The following is a 13043-nucleotide window of genomic DNA, read 5'->3' as shown; positions in this document are numbered from 1 at the left end:
CAGAAGGCAAACAGTCAATAGGGCTTAAAGGTTGAGGCTGGTGGGGTGGACTGTAGGACATGAGGAGTGGTCAGAAGTACATAGAATGCTTAGACAATTAACAGTCCAGCCAAAGCCCCCCACCTATCTATAGAAGCCAGTTTTGTCTCTGGGGGTCAACTATGCCCCCCAAGAGAAAGGAACATATTTTACAAATGCATTAACTCCTTCTAATTTAAAATCAATGTTTCGGTCACCTTTTTTTTTTTTTTCTTTCAAAACTCATATAAACTGCCCCAAATAAAAATACATTGACAGAGCTTACCTTCCGAATTGGAAGTAACTGTTTTGGAACTCTGAGACTGTAGTTTGATACATCTCAATCTATCTCTGTGACTGTTTCTATCCCTGTCTAGTAAATGTTGTTGCTAGCACTATGACCCCTCCTCGGGAGGCTTCTCAGACCACAGTCTCTACAATAGAAACACTCCCGCCCCCACCCCACCACTCCACAACTCTATCCCATTTCATTGAGTCCTGTCTTTAGTTTCACTCACTCTCCCTGCCACTACAATGGAGGCTTCATGATGGCAGGGACTTTGCCTATAGTGGTCACTCAGATTACACCAAGCTCATAGAATACAAAGTGCCTAAGACAGACTTAGGATTCAACAAATAGTTGTGAACTGGGAATGTTCAGCACATGCCCACTAACTAGGACTAGCAACTGAGCTGAACGCTGAGGCTATAACCACCATGAGTATGGTAAACATGGGCCCTCACCTCACAGAGTTTATAGTCGAGCATATTTGTAAATATTTATATAGATATCCAAGCTTTTGGCCTCATATTTGTGTTTCCACAGCTCTCAACCAGTCATTGCAAACCATTATCCAATCAGGGTGAAGGCATAAGAGTAAAAACTCTTCAGGCCTCTTTAACCATAATTACATAATTGAAACCTGCTCTTAGTAAGAGGGGGAAGAAGTAGAAGGACTCCATGTAGTCAAAGTTAAAATTTTAAATCTGGGATGCCTAAACAGTGATCACTAAGTGATAAATATCACTTACAGAAACTACTTGCAAATTACTTTGAGGCTGTTTTGAGAAGTGTAGATCTGTTCAGCTACTGTTTTATTAAAGGAGAATCTATTTCTCTTGTTTTGCTCACCTATCTGTAGCATGTGTTTGTCTCCATCTAACTCCCAAGATGCTAAGAGGGGGTTACTCTTCAGATTTGGGGAAGAACCTTGAAGGCCTTTGTAGGGAAGTTTTTGCTCAAATCTGCAAAAGCTGTTCACCTAATAGCAGAGATTATGTATGTCATCTTGCATTGGATTAAGGAAGAAAAAAAGCCCTTCACCCATTTGGAACTGACCTTGTATGCCCTTCCTAAAGGGAAAAAAAAATGTGATGATGAACTTGACAATGGTTAAAGAGAAAGATACTCCAACGGTCAAATAACAGCTAAATGATTCATATCCAGAATGAATTTCTCTTATACATTAATAAGAAGAAAACTCCCCAAATCACCCAATAGGAGTTGGCAAAGCACATGACTGGGCACTTCACAAAGGAAGAAACCCAAAGGACTGATAAACATGAAGAGGCACTAGATTATACTAGTAAATCAAGAAAATGCAAACTGAAATAAGAAGATGCCCTTGCTGAGCTCGCAGTCTGCCACTATCCAGTATTGGAAAGGGTATGGAGAAGCAGGCACTTAAGTGCATTGGCAGTGAGAGTATATTGGTAGGACCATTTCAGAGAGTAATTTGTCAACATGTGATAAAATCCAGCATGCCCCTAGTATACCTCTCAGCCATTCTAATTCCAGGGAAGCACCTTACAAGAACTTGAGCACATGTACGAGGCCTAGAACTGTGTGAGTGCTTCCATTGCAGTATCCTTTGTCTGTCTCAGCTCAGGGTTGACTCCTGGCTATGACCCTTGCTCTCTGCACATAAGCAGTAAAACGTTGACCAGTTGAACAATGCATGTCCATGTGAAAATTCTGAACAATACTGCCAAAGACAAGCACATGAACGAATAAATCGGGCAGACCATTTTAATACAACTGGGACCTAATTCCATACAAGTATTTATTGTCTACACTACATGTGCAGTGCCCTATGAAGAAGATAAAACCATAAAAGTCTGGACGTGGTCCTTCACTGTCAATATGTAGGCCCAGCAGGAAAAGCACGGAATTTTCGGCAAAACAAAATCAGAATACATTTCTGACTCCTCCTCGTAGGAAATGAGTGACCCTGGGTTAGATATTTAAACCCTCTGAGCCTAAACTCAATCATCTGTTTTATAGGGGTGGTAATAATACCTACCTCTGGGTAGATGATAGAATTAAGTACAATAAGTTCTGTGAAAATTCCAGACACGCGACACTTAATAAACAGGAGTGACTGCATGGATACTAGAGTGTAATTGGGAGCTAAGACAAAGACAATGAAAATGTAATATCAGCACGAGTCATGCCTTGGGTACCTTTATACTCAGTGCATAATGCATTGGATGGCACATAATAGGTAGTTGATAAAGTTACTAAATGAGTACATGCCGAGGGGAAAGGAAGTGACTGACAGTGACAGAGGGAGGGAGAGGATGAAGGAATGTAGGAAGGAAAGAAAGGAAAGGAGGCAGGGAGGGAGGAAGACAACAGAGGAAAGGGAGGGGTGGGTCGTGGGAGGGGAGAGGTGGGGAGGGAAGGGAAGGAGTGATACCCTTCCAGTAAATGGCACAGCCACTTCTATTTTTGGTAAGACCAGCAAATGGTGTAAGTATCCCAGAGAAGGGCACAGGCAGAACAGCAAACCCTTCTGGCTCTCTTTTGCCTGCGTCATAAGAATCATTTTAACCAAAAGTTAGAGTTTTCAGAATGTGTTCACTGCAGGGGCAGAATCTGAGGAAGAATCCAGAAGATGCCTGAACGTGAAGCAAGAGAGGATGGGCTTCCCATGCCGAAGGCTGCTGGGCAGAGACGTGGGAATGCAACAAGACAGAAAGGCAGATGGAAATGGATTTCTCAGCAAAAATTCACAGACCCGGTGCCCAAATATAACAGAACCTGCTGGAAATGAGGCTCCCACCTTCGTCTGCAGGCTGGGTGACTCGTTAAGTCTGGGAAGTTTCTATTTGTTTTGAGCTCTTTGATGCCGCTTCACTCTTAGAAAAAAATTGGAACTTTAATCGGTTATTGATTCTCTGCTTTTCCTTAGCACTTGAACGGCTGTGGTTCTTCATTTTCTAAATCTTTTGAGGTACACTTTCCAAGAAAAGCTCATTCTGCTGCAATCTTAAAATGCCGGTGCCTTGCAGAAGATCTGCTGGAAGTGCTTATTAAACTGAAGGTCTCTGGGCTTTACCCCATTGTCTTTGGCTGCCCTGCCCCTTCTTTTACTTTTGGCTTATTCAGCTCATTTCCAGCTTTTGTTCCCTTGAGATCTCTGCTATTCACTAGGAGCCATGTTGTAAGATTTACCTTTTCACTTTTTTTGGTCCTTTTCTAAGGCATGGAAGCTTACGTGTCATTTTGCTCTTGCCATAACTGTCCTAATAAGTCACTTGTCCTGCATTGCATCTTTTAAAAGTTTTGATGACATTATAAATATATTACAAACTCCTAGGAAACTTGGAAAATAGAGAAAATCAAAGAAAATTAAAATCTCCTATAATCCCACACCCCCAAATAACCACTGTTTACACATATACAACACACACACATATGATACATACATACACATATAGATTTCTTTCCAGCTGTATGAAGCATGTATGTGTGTCTTAAAGTTGGCTTTGATTCACTACTTAATATGTACTAAACACTAGGCTTTCCCTACATTATCTAACTGAATCCTCACACCAATCCTATAAAGGTACTATTATTATTTGTTCTATTTAAAGGTGAGGAAACTGATGTCCAGGGGGTCGTGTCACTCTCTCCAGGGCACACAGTGTATAAGGCAGAAGAGGAATTCGTGGCCAGCTGATACCTATGCTCCCTTCACTTACTTTCTACTCCAATCACAATGTAGTTAGAGTCTACACCATACACTGTGTTAGAACTGATATTCAAACACCATGATTACTCCACCAAAAAAAGTACACGAAATGTCAAGTGATTTAAATAATTTAATAGCTGATATTGTCAAGACATTTGATTGTGAAAAATACTGACATATATATGAGGACTACGAGTTTGGATTCTACATGACTGTATTTATAAAGAATTCTGAACACACGGCCATTGACAACTCAGATATGGCCTGTCTTCTTTTGTACAAACCCTGCCTTACTTCCATTATCATTGTTATTAGTGACACTAGAAGTATATTTTTTTAAATTAGGAGCTCATAAAGAAGTTCAGTATTTTGGGGTCTGCTCAGAGCAGAGAAGCATGAATCTGAACGTAGAAAGTAAACTCAAGACCTGCTTTCCCTTTTAAAGATCAACATGAGCCCCTATGCCGATTTGCACTGACCTCACCCAGGGTCCAAATTTAAATCTTTTTAAAATCTTGGTTCCTTCTTCACCCCTTCCTTCCCTGGCTTGAAAGGTTGGATCATCTGGAATATAATTTCTCATTCGTCTTAAAAGAAAGACCAAAAAAATGTAAACCATGGGCTCCTCACTGCTTACATCAGAGTAATACATGAGTGCTTTATATAAACTAACCATTTGTCTATTAATGTTTGTAAAGAGCTTTGTAGACATACAGCATTTGAGACACACTCTCTAGAGAAATATGTCTTTGGAAAGAGGATCAGAGAACGAAGAGACCAATGGTAAGAGAAATTCCAGAATGTGGACAGAAGTCGCTAGGATGAGCACGAAGCTGCATCGTCCCCTACATTGAAGGCCATCGCAGCGGGAGGGAAATATTTCTGGAGATGGGGAGCCTTGTCTGTAACGTGTATTTCTATACTCTATGTTACTCAGCTGTGTGACAAGAAAGAAAAAAAAAGGACATACTTTGGACGGGGCAAAATGGCAGTGTGACCCCAGATACTGGCTTCCAGATGATCTCCCAGGGGTCACTCAGGTGCAGCACGGGGCTCCTGATGATTGCCTTCCCCATCCGTCTGAGTGGGGAGGGGATCTCAGGATGTCCCACGGGCATGCACCTGTCTGCCCACTAGCCAACCCTGTTGTAGGGAGGTGCAGGGCTGAGCAGAGCCTGCACACCGTAAAGCATGGTTCTTAGTCACAGTGACAGAGCCAAAGAAAAAATCTTTCTGAAAATAAATCATAACAATTCTTGCAGCAGCTACTCTGCTAAGCAGAGCAATCCATGAATGTCTGTGGACAGATTAGAATGTACTTGCCCTAGACAAATCTCTGTGGCCACATGTCAGCACCAGCAACCTCAAAAAGCCTGTCTAGCCAAAATTTCGGGACATTAGCCTGAGCTCCTTGATATGTTTCCAGTCTTCCTCGGAAGGAAGAAAGGGAGGGAGAGAAGGAAGGCAGGGGAAGAGAAGGGATGGGAAGACATCAATCCTTTCAAATAAGGGAGACAAATTATTTCAGAAAGCAGCAGCTTCTCTTAACAGGTACCTACGCTTTAGCTCTGTAGTTCTGAGCATCTATTTTAATAGCAGTTAGTACTATGTGAGCCCTGTGCTATCCACCTAGGGGAAAGAATCTTGCCACCGGGAAGAAGAATTTCAAAGTGAGAGTTTGCTTTTCATATAAACATATGATACAGATATAAAGCTGCACAAATACTGGGAAGGATGTCAAAGGAGCGGTCAGTGTCTGCTCCTACCCCGGGGGTACCCTCAGGCTCACTCTCTGCAAATCCAACACTAGAACCAAACACACTGGTCCCCGAACACATGCCCCCAGATCCCCACTTCCATGCCTTTGATTGGGCTTCACTCCACTTAGGATTTCCTCTCTTCCTGTTGAATTCTTCCCCTTACTTCAAGACCCTGTGGCATTTTCTATGATTTTTGTCTTTTTTTTTTTTTTTTACTGTCTTTTAGACATTTCTTCTTGAGTGGAAGGTAGACTGCGTGAGTGCTGGTACCATTTCTTTCCTCATCCTTGAGCTCCCCAAGGGTCTAGCGCAGTGCCCGGAACAGAGAAGATGCTCCCTCAGTAGATGTTCGTTGAACTGGAAGCAAGGATTTCCCTTAAACTAAAGGAGGCTGAGTTGAATCATAATGAAAGTGCTCAAAATCTGCTCATGATTTCCACTTCAGGGTCCTGTTGATCGCATCACCTGCGGGAGCTCCCTCGGAAGTACGAAGCGTGAGAGTCCATCCACAACGTGGTTGCTGGTGGTGGCTGTTCAGGTACTTGGGTGGGTGTCATGCCTTCACTGCCACCCTCCCGGGCCTGGCCACCAGCATGTGTCATCGGGACGGCTGCAGTTACCTATCTGCTGCTCTCTTCAGTCCCACTGATGCGGGCGCACGGCTGCTGGACTCAACCTCTTAAATCACATTGCAGATCATGCCTCTCCCTTGCCTAAAACCCTTTCTCCCTGGCTCTTATGAAACTTTGAAATTATTTGGTTTGTTAGTTGGCTTCGTTTTCATCTGGCTCTCCCACATGCCTGCAAGCTCCATGGGGCAAGAACCATCTCTGTTTGGTGCGCTGTCCCCCTGGCCTCTAGTGGGGGGCTTGGAACATACTAGATACAAAACTTTATTGAGTAAAGCCATAAAAATACAGAGTTGTTATCATTTTCCTTTGTGCTATAAGCCTTCCTCCACCTTCCACTTTCCTTGTTCCTGCTTCATGTTTCCACACTTTGACTGGAACTCACTGGAAAAATGAACATGGCATGGATCTGGATCCGAGCCCTCCAGCAGAACCACTGTCTTTAGTTCTGTTGTGGAATCAGAGAGCACATCCCTGTGCTCTCTGTGCGCCCCACCCATCGAGGAACAGCCAGCAATCATGGCACAGACTCGCTCTTGGAACTTCTACCGCAGCCCTAGAAACGTCTCTTGTAAAAACCAATCATGAGACAACATTCCAAAGACCCCAGAGATGTGAGTAAGTGTCATGGCCTGCCAGATGAGATGGTATCCACTCTGCTACAGATATCAAGATCAAGTTTTGTGAGAAATTAATAATGCACTATTCCCCTTGTGTTTCTGGGGGATCTTAAAGACTTGTTGTATGCAGATATTTTGGTTTTCACAACCTGGTCAAATAGAGCACAAAAGACAGACGATACTGAATAAAAGAAAGAACATTTGTGCATGTGGCCAGGATTCATGCACATTTTGCTACTGATTTTATTGTTAACTTTTTTTTTTTGAAACAGGGTCACATAACTAGCTAAGTAATTATTCAAGGCATCCATAGTTTCAAATGCCTTTTTTTTTTTTTTTTTTTACTATTTATTGATGGAGACCTGAGTATCTCATCATAATTCATCTTGGGGAATCCACGGTGTGGCAAAAGCATTTTATCGTGGTTGTTGTGGCTTCTGAAAGCATAGTTTCAAACCATAGGAGTATCTGATAGCCATCTGAGAGGAGGTGGGCTGATTAGGAAGGTCTGGGGTCTTAGAAATAAATGCAGGTGATGCCAAAGCCTGTTTTTCAGATCTAGGAGGATTTTCAGAGACTCCTTGTGGCTGGTGTAGTTTTGCAAGCTGGTCCCACAGCAGCTTTGTTCCTCTGTTCCTCTACTCCACCCCCTTCTCTCCTGGCCCCTCATCTTCACCCATTCTCATGCTCTCCGGTTGTAACTGCGGCCATTGTTTCCCCCCAGACGACCATGTATCAGAGTCACTGGAAGAACTTTAAAAAAGACTTGATTCTCAGAGCTTGCTGTAGACTACTGCATCAGAATTTCTTGGGCTTGGGCCCAAGAATCTGTATTTTTACAAAACCCTTAAGATGATTCTGACAGGTAGCCAGGATTGGGAATCACTGGTGTAGTGGAAAGAATTCTATTTGCACCTAAACTCAACCACCAACTACTTAAGCAACTTTAGACAGGTCAACTCTTGGACCATCAGGAAAACAGAAGAAATGACATGTATATAATAGAGTTGTTGCAGAATTAAATGGAATTACATATGTGATCTCTCCCTATGTGTATTTCATAGACTGAGCTAGTTAATACCCCAATGGTGACCTAGAAGCTTCCCAGAGTCTTTTCCTGAAATCGTGTTTAGCTTCCTCTTCAGCGTTTAATTCCTTATAAGACTCGGTTTCTCCCTTTGTCAGTCACCAAGCATAAAGCCATATGTAGATGAATCATAAGCCCATCATGCTATGTGTTCTAAGAGCCTTCCAAGTTCATTGCTACAAGAAACGCTCAACATTTAATGCATATTGTTTCTTGATATCTCTTTCCAAATTGCCAGTACAGTTTCCATTTCTGGGAAATTACATAGACATGTCTGGATCCAACTCTTTTATCTTTGCATTTCCAACTGCTCTGTTTTCCTTCTTTCTTCCCATCAAATTCTCATATTTTGACAGTTTTAAGACCAGCTCTTCCTTGATCTTTTCCTTCTTATAATATATTGAATTGAAATGAGCCCATTTTCCTTGGTGTGCCTTCTCTCCAAACACAGAATACTCTGAAGTTCAGATTCTCTTTCTGTGAGCGGGTTAACATCACAAAAAGTTTGTGGTTTCATCCATCATAAACAAGAGTGTTTTAAATGAACTCTGCTTCTTTTCTCCAAGCATCACAGAAAGTCTGGGACACAGTGAAATGAATTTTCAGTAAGAAAAGTTACTTATTAAAAATAGTGGTGATAAAAGTATGTAAATTGATTCAGTAGGAAGAATTTGTAAAATGCTTTAACTTAAAAGGAAATACTCTTGTAGACATCCACAGTGAATCAGAAGGAAAACACTCTGGTCTCTTGAAAAAGCTGTTTACTCTGTTCAGTGTTGACAAAATGTATCCAAAAAAGCTCTTTCTGTTAAGAAGTGAAGGAAGAAGGCAAACTGCGTGTCAAAGCATTTGATCATATTTCATTTGGGAATGTTACAGTTTTGCTTGTGTACCCAGTTGATCTGAGCATATCAACAAACATAGTATTAGCTGCTGACAGTGTTTTGTATTGAACACATCCATTTGTAAAAATAGAAGAAATACTATATTCACATTTTCAGTCCTTTTCTCTATTAAAAAAAATACGGCAATGTGGTTTGAGTTGTGAATCCATTGAAGACATCTTTGATGAATCAACAGTCAAGGCATATGTAAAAAGTGATTTGGAAAATTTTTCATGGGTTGTTGGTGGGGGATGGGAAGGAATAGACTGTTGGGGCATCTGCCCATTGTCTTTCCGGCTCTTCCACTGACCCCTTTCACTAAGTTTGTCTGCTGTTACAATAAAAAGACCCCCCCCACCCCCACCAACCTCTCTCAGAGTTCTCTGGGATATGATTGACTAGTTGTAAAGTAATCTGACCTCATTGAATAACTGCTGCCATCTAAATATGATGCATTAGTTCCCATCAGACACTCTAAAATAGCATCCTCCAATCTGAAAGTTTCCAAAAGCTGTGCAGGACAAATCAGCTAACAGCCCAGTTCAAAACCCAAGAACAAAAAAAGCCAAAGTATAGTGAAAAAACGAAAAAGAAAAACTTCTATCTTCTGCTTTGTTCATGCCATTGTACACTAGGGGGGAAAGTGATTCCCATGTCAATACTAGTGATAAAAGCTTGAGTTTTATTTACATCCTTTCTATAATTATTAATTTTCTTTAGAATATACTTTATTGCATCAAATAAGAAGGTTGGCTTCTTGTTTTAAAAGAGAGTAATCTCGGGGCGCCTGGGTGGCTCAGTCAGTTAAACTTCTGCCTTCAGCTTAGGTCCTGGGATTGAGCCCCATACTGGGCTCCCGCTCAGCGAGGAGCCTGCTTCTCCCTCCCCCTCTGCCTGCCACTCCCCCTGCTTATGCTCTCTGTCAAATAAATAAATAAAATCTTTAAAAAAAGAAAAAGAAATACTGGCAACAAATTCAATAATCAAAAAGTGAAATCAGGGGCGCCTGGGTGGGTCAGTCGGCTAAGCGTCTGCCTTCGGCTCAGGTCATGATCTCAGGGTCCTGGGATGGAGCCCCGCGTCCGGCTCCCTGCTCAGCGGGGAGCCTGCTCCTCCCTCTCCCTCTACTGCTCCCCCTGCTTGTGCTCTCTCTCTCTCTCTCTCTCTCTCTCACTCTTGCTCTACCTCAAATAAATAAATAAAATCTTAAAAAAAAAAGTGAAATCACCTCAAACAAATGAAAGCAGTAGAACAATCTATGTGAAAAGAGAAAAAAAGAGTCCATTCCCTGGCTAAAAGCAAAACAAAACAAAAACAAAAACAAAAACAAAACCCACAAAAAAAAATAACCCACCCCCCCCCAAAAAATAAAAAAATAAAAGAGAGTAATCTCTGAAATGCCACTATCTACCATTTGGCCACACTTTCTCCTTAGGAGCTATTATAAAATGGTGAATTCATGAACTAAGATATGAATAACTAGGCTAGACCTATGACTGAGCATTCAGTTTACCCGGGCTTCAGTTACTCCTGTATGGAAAATATAGATTTCCTGATTATATACTTTAGACAAAGTAGAGAAGGAAAATATGATATAGACTACCTTCAATTCTCAGAATAATAGTTTATGAATGCTGCCTTAGACTTGTGTATCTATTATAATCATAGTTAACATTTAAGACCTTACCGTATGTTAACACTGTGATAATACTTTAAATATTGGATACGGTCAGGAGACACACAATATTTACTTCCATCAACTTCTATGTTCCTTTTTGTGTTACAGGGGCTAGAAAGCTAAAAATGACATTAGCTGATTCCCTGGCAGCTAGGATTCTGGGAACAAACTAGAACACCAAATAGATACACTCCCACAAGATTTTCAAGATGGAAGACAAGAGAGAGAAACTCTTTTTCTGCTGCTATTTCTGCTATGAGAAGCAGTAGCTGCAGGCAAACTCAGCATTCCTGAGTCAAGACAATGGCTTTGGGGGGTGTCATACATCAGTCAGTCATTGCAGTGAGAACAGCCAACGCTCCCTGATCTCTGGGTCCTGGCTATGTTGGTGACCAGGTAAGCCCAGCTGTGGATCCCCGCCCCTTGCCTCTCCGCATCTTCAGATAATTTTGTAAGCACCGAATTCCTTGCGTTGGATCACCTTGACCTGGATATCTGGAGTAAAGTCTCTGTTTCTTGCACTGACATCTGACTAATTCTGAATTTGGCATCCAAATCAAGGTTTAATACAGGTGCTGTATTGCAGGGAATTTTTTGTTGTTGTTTGTTTGTTTTTTGGGGGGGTTTTTTTTGTTTACCCCTTAATTATTTTTACATATAAACAACAACAAAAAATATGAGTTACCTTTGTCCTAGCATACTTTCAACTATGGCCATAAAATCTTCAGTTTTGAATTAAAATAATTAAAAATATATCAAACAATTTAAGACATTAATATTAGGTAGCTATCATTGTATTGAAGTTGAAGAAAAAACAGAAAGGGTGTTCTTACACATTTTTTCTATGTTCTAGACTCACTTCATCTTATATTTTAAACTAGAATGCAGGGGGCTGCCTGGGGTGCTCAGTCGGTTAAGCGGCTGCCTTCAGCTCAGGTCATGATCCCAGAGTCCTGGGATCAAGCCCCACGTCGGGCTCCCTGCTCAGTGGAGAGACTGCTTCTCCCTCTCCCTCTGCCTACCTCTCTGCCTACTTGTGCTCTCTCTCTGTCAGATAAATAAATAAAATCTTAAAAAAAAAGATTTCTTTTTAAAAAATAAATAAACAAACTAGAATGCAGGTCTGACCATTGTCCTCCGTTTCACATTTGGATTATTCAAGTGCCCATTAGTTATTTCTTCTTGAGTCTCTCATAAGTAGTGAATAAATCTCAAACTCAACAAGTTCAAAATTGTATGTATTGCAGGGAATTTATCCTCACATCAGTTTGATGAGGTAGGGATTAAGTTTTTTCCAGTTGTCAAATGGAGAACTAAAATTCAGTGAGATGAAATAACTTATTCAAGACCACACAACTTGTATATAGCAGGACCCAAGGTCAAATGCAAATCACAGTTACAAAGTGTTTGTGCCTAAGGACTCTGTTAAACTGTGATGGTACAGGATCAAGTTCATAATGATTTGCATACAAATAGCTAAAGAGGTATTTCTGTATTTTGCTACCAACTACAGGAGGGAAGAGTCTGTATCTTGTACCTCTTTGAATAAGACTCCCAAATGCCAGAGCATAGCTCAGTATTTGGCACCTAGAATAGGTCCTTGGTAAGTTACTGCTGAAAGAATAAATGAATGAATAGATGAATGGTATTGTGATGAGTCCTACTAAGGAAAATGACACTAAAAAATGAAAAATTCATATGTTGACCTGCTTGTGGATAAATCACTGTAATTGCCAAATTGGTTTCATTAAGATGTTTCTCACTCTTCATGTGTTCAATTGCCTCTGCTAAGAGCTATTGCAAACATTTTTATGTTTCCTGTGTATACATTTTTGCTTTCTGTTGGTTTCTGCTTCTCAACAAGCTCTCCTGCCATATGATTAAATTCATCAAACAATGGAACATTCAGTCTGTTAGGATGAGCTCTTAGGTCTATCTCATTCCAATCTCCAGCACCTCTTTTCCTAAAAGAATCTTTCTTTATAACTTTTAAGTCAATGTTTCGAAACCCAAATTCAAGGACCTATTTCTACTAGAATCTTCATAAATACCCTGTCTTTGCTTACAAGCTTTAGAAGCCAAGGTGCACCATCCACAAATCTCTCGCCAGTTTTCACCATGGTTTCTCCTGCGCCCATTAGCAATAAAGTTTTCTTTCAGTAAATAGTTATGGTAATTTGGGCCACCCCCTTCTTGCAGGGCTCGTGGCCACCAAATCTGCTATATTTGTACACATTTTCTTTTAATTGCCAAACCGAAGTGTATTTTAGAAGGAAATTTGATCCATATGTTTCTGATTCATCCACAGTGAAGTCACCAGACTGTTTGGAGAGAACAGCCCGACAGCCACAAAGTCTTGGTAGAGTCTCTCTTTTCCTTTAGAAATGGGA

Source organism: Halichoerus grypus, chromosome 8, assembly GCF_964656455.1.
Source record: "Halichoerus grypus chromosome 8, mHalGry1.hap1.1, whole genome shotgun sequence".
NCBI classification, from domain to species: domain Eukaryota; kingdom Metazoa; phylum Chordata; class Mammalia; order Carnivora; family Phocidae; genus Halichoerus; species Halichoerus grypus.
This window is presented reverse-complemented; position numbering follows the sequence as displayed.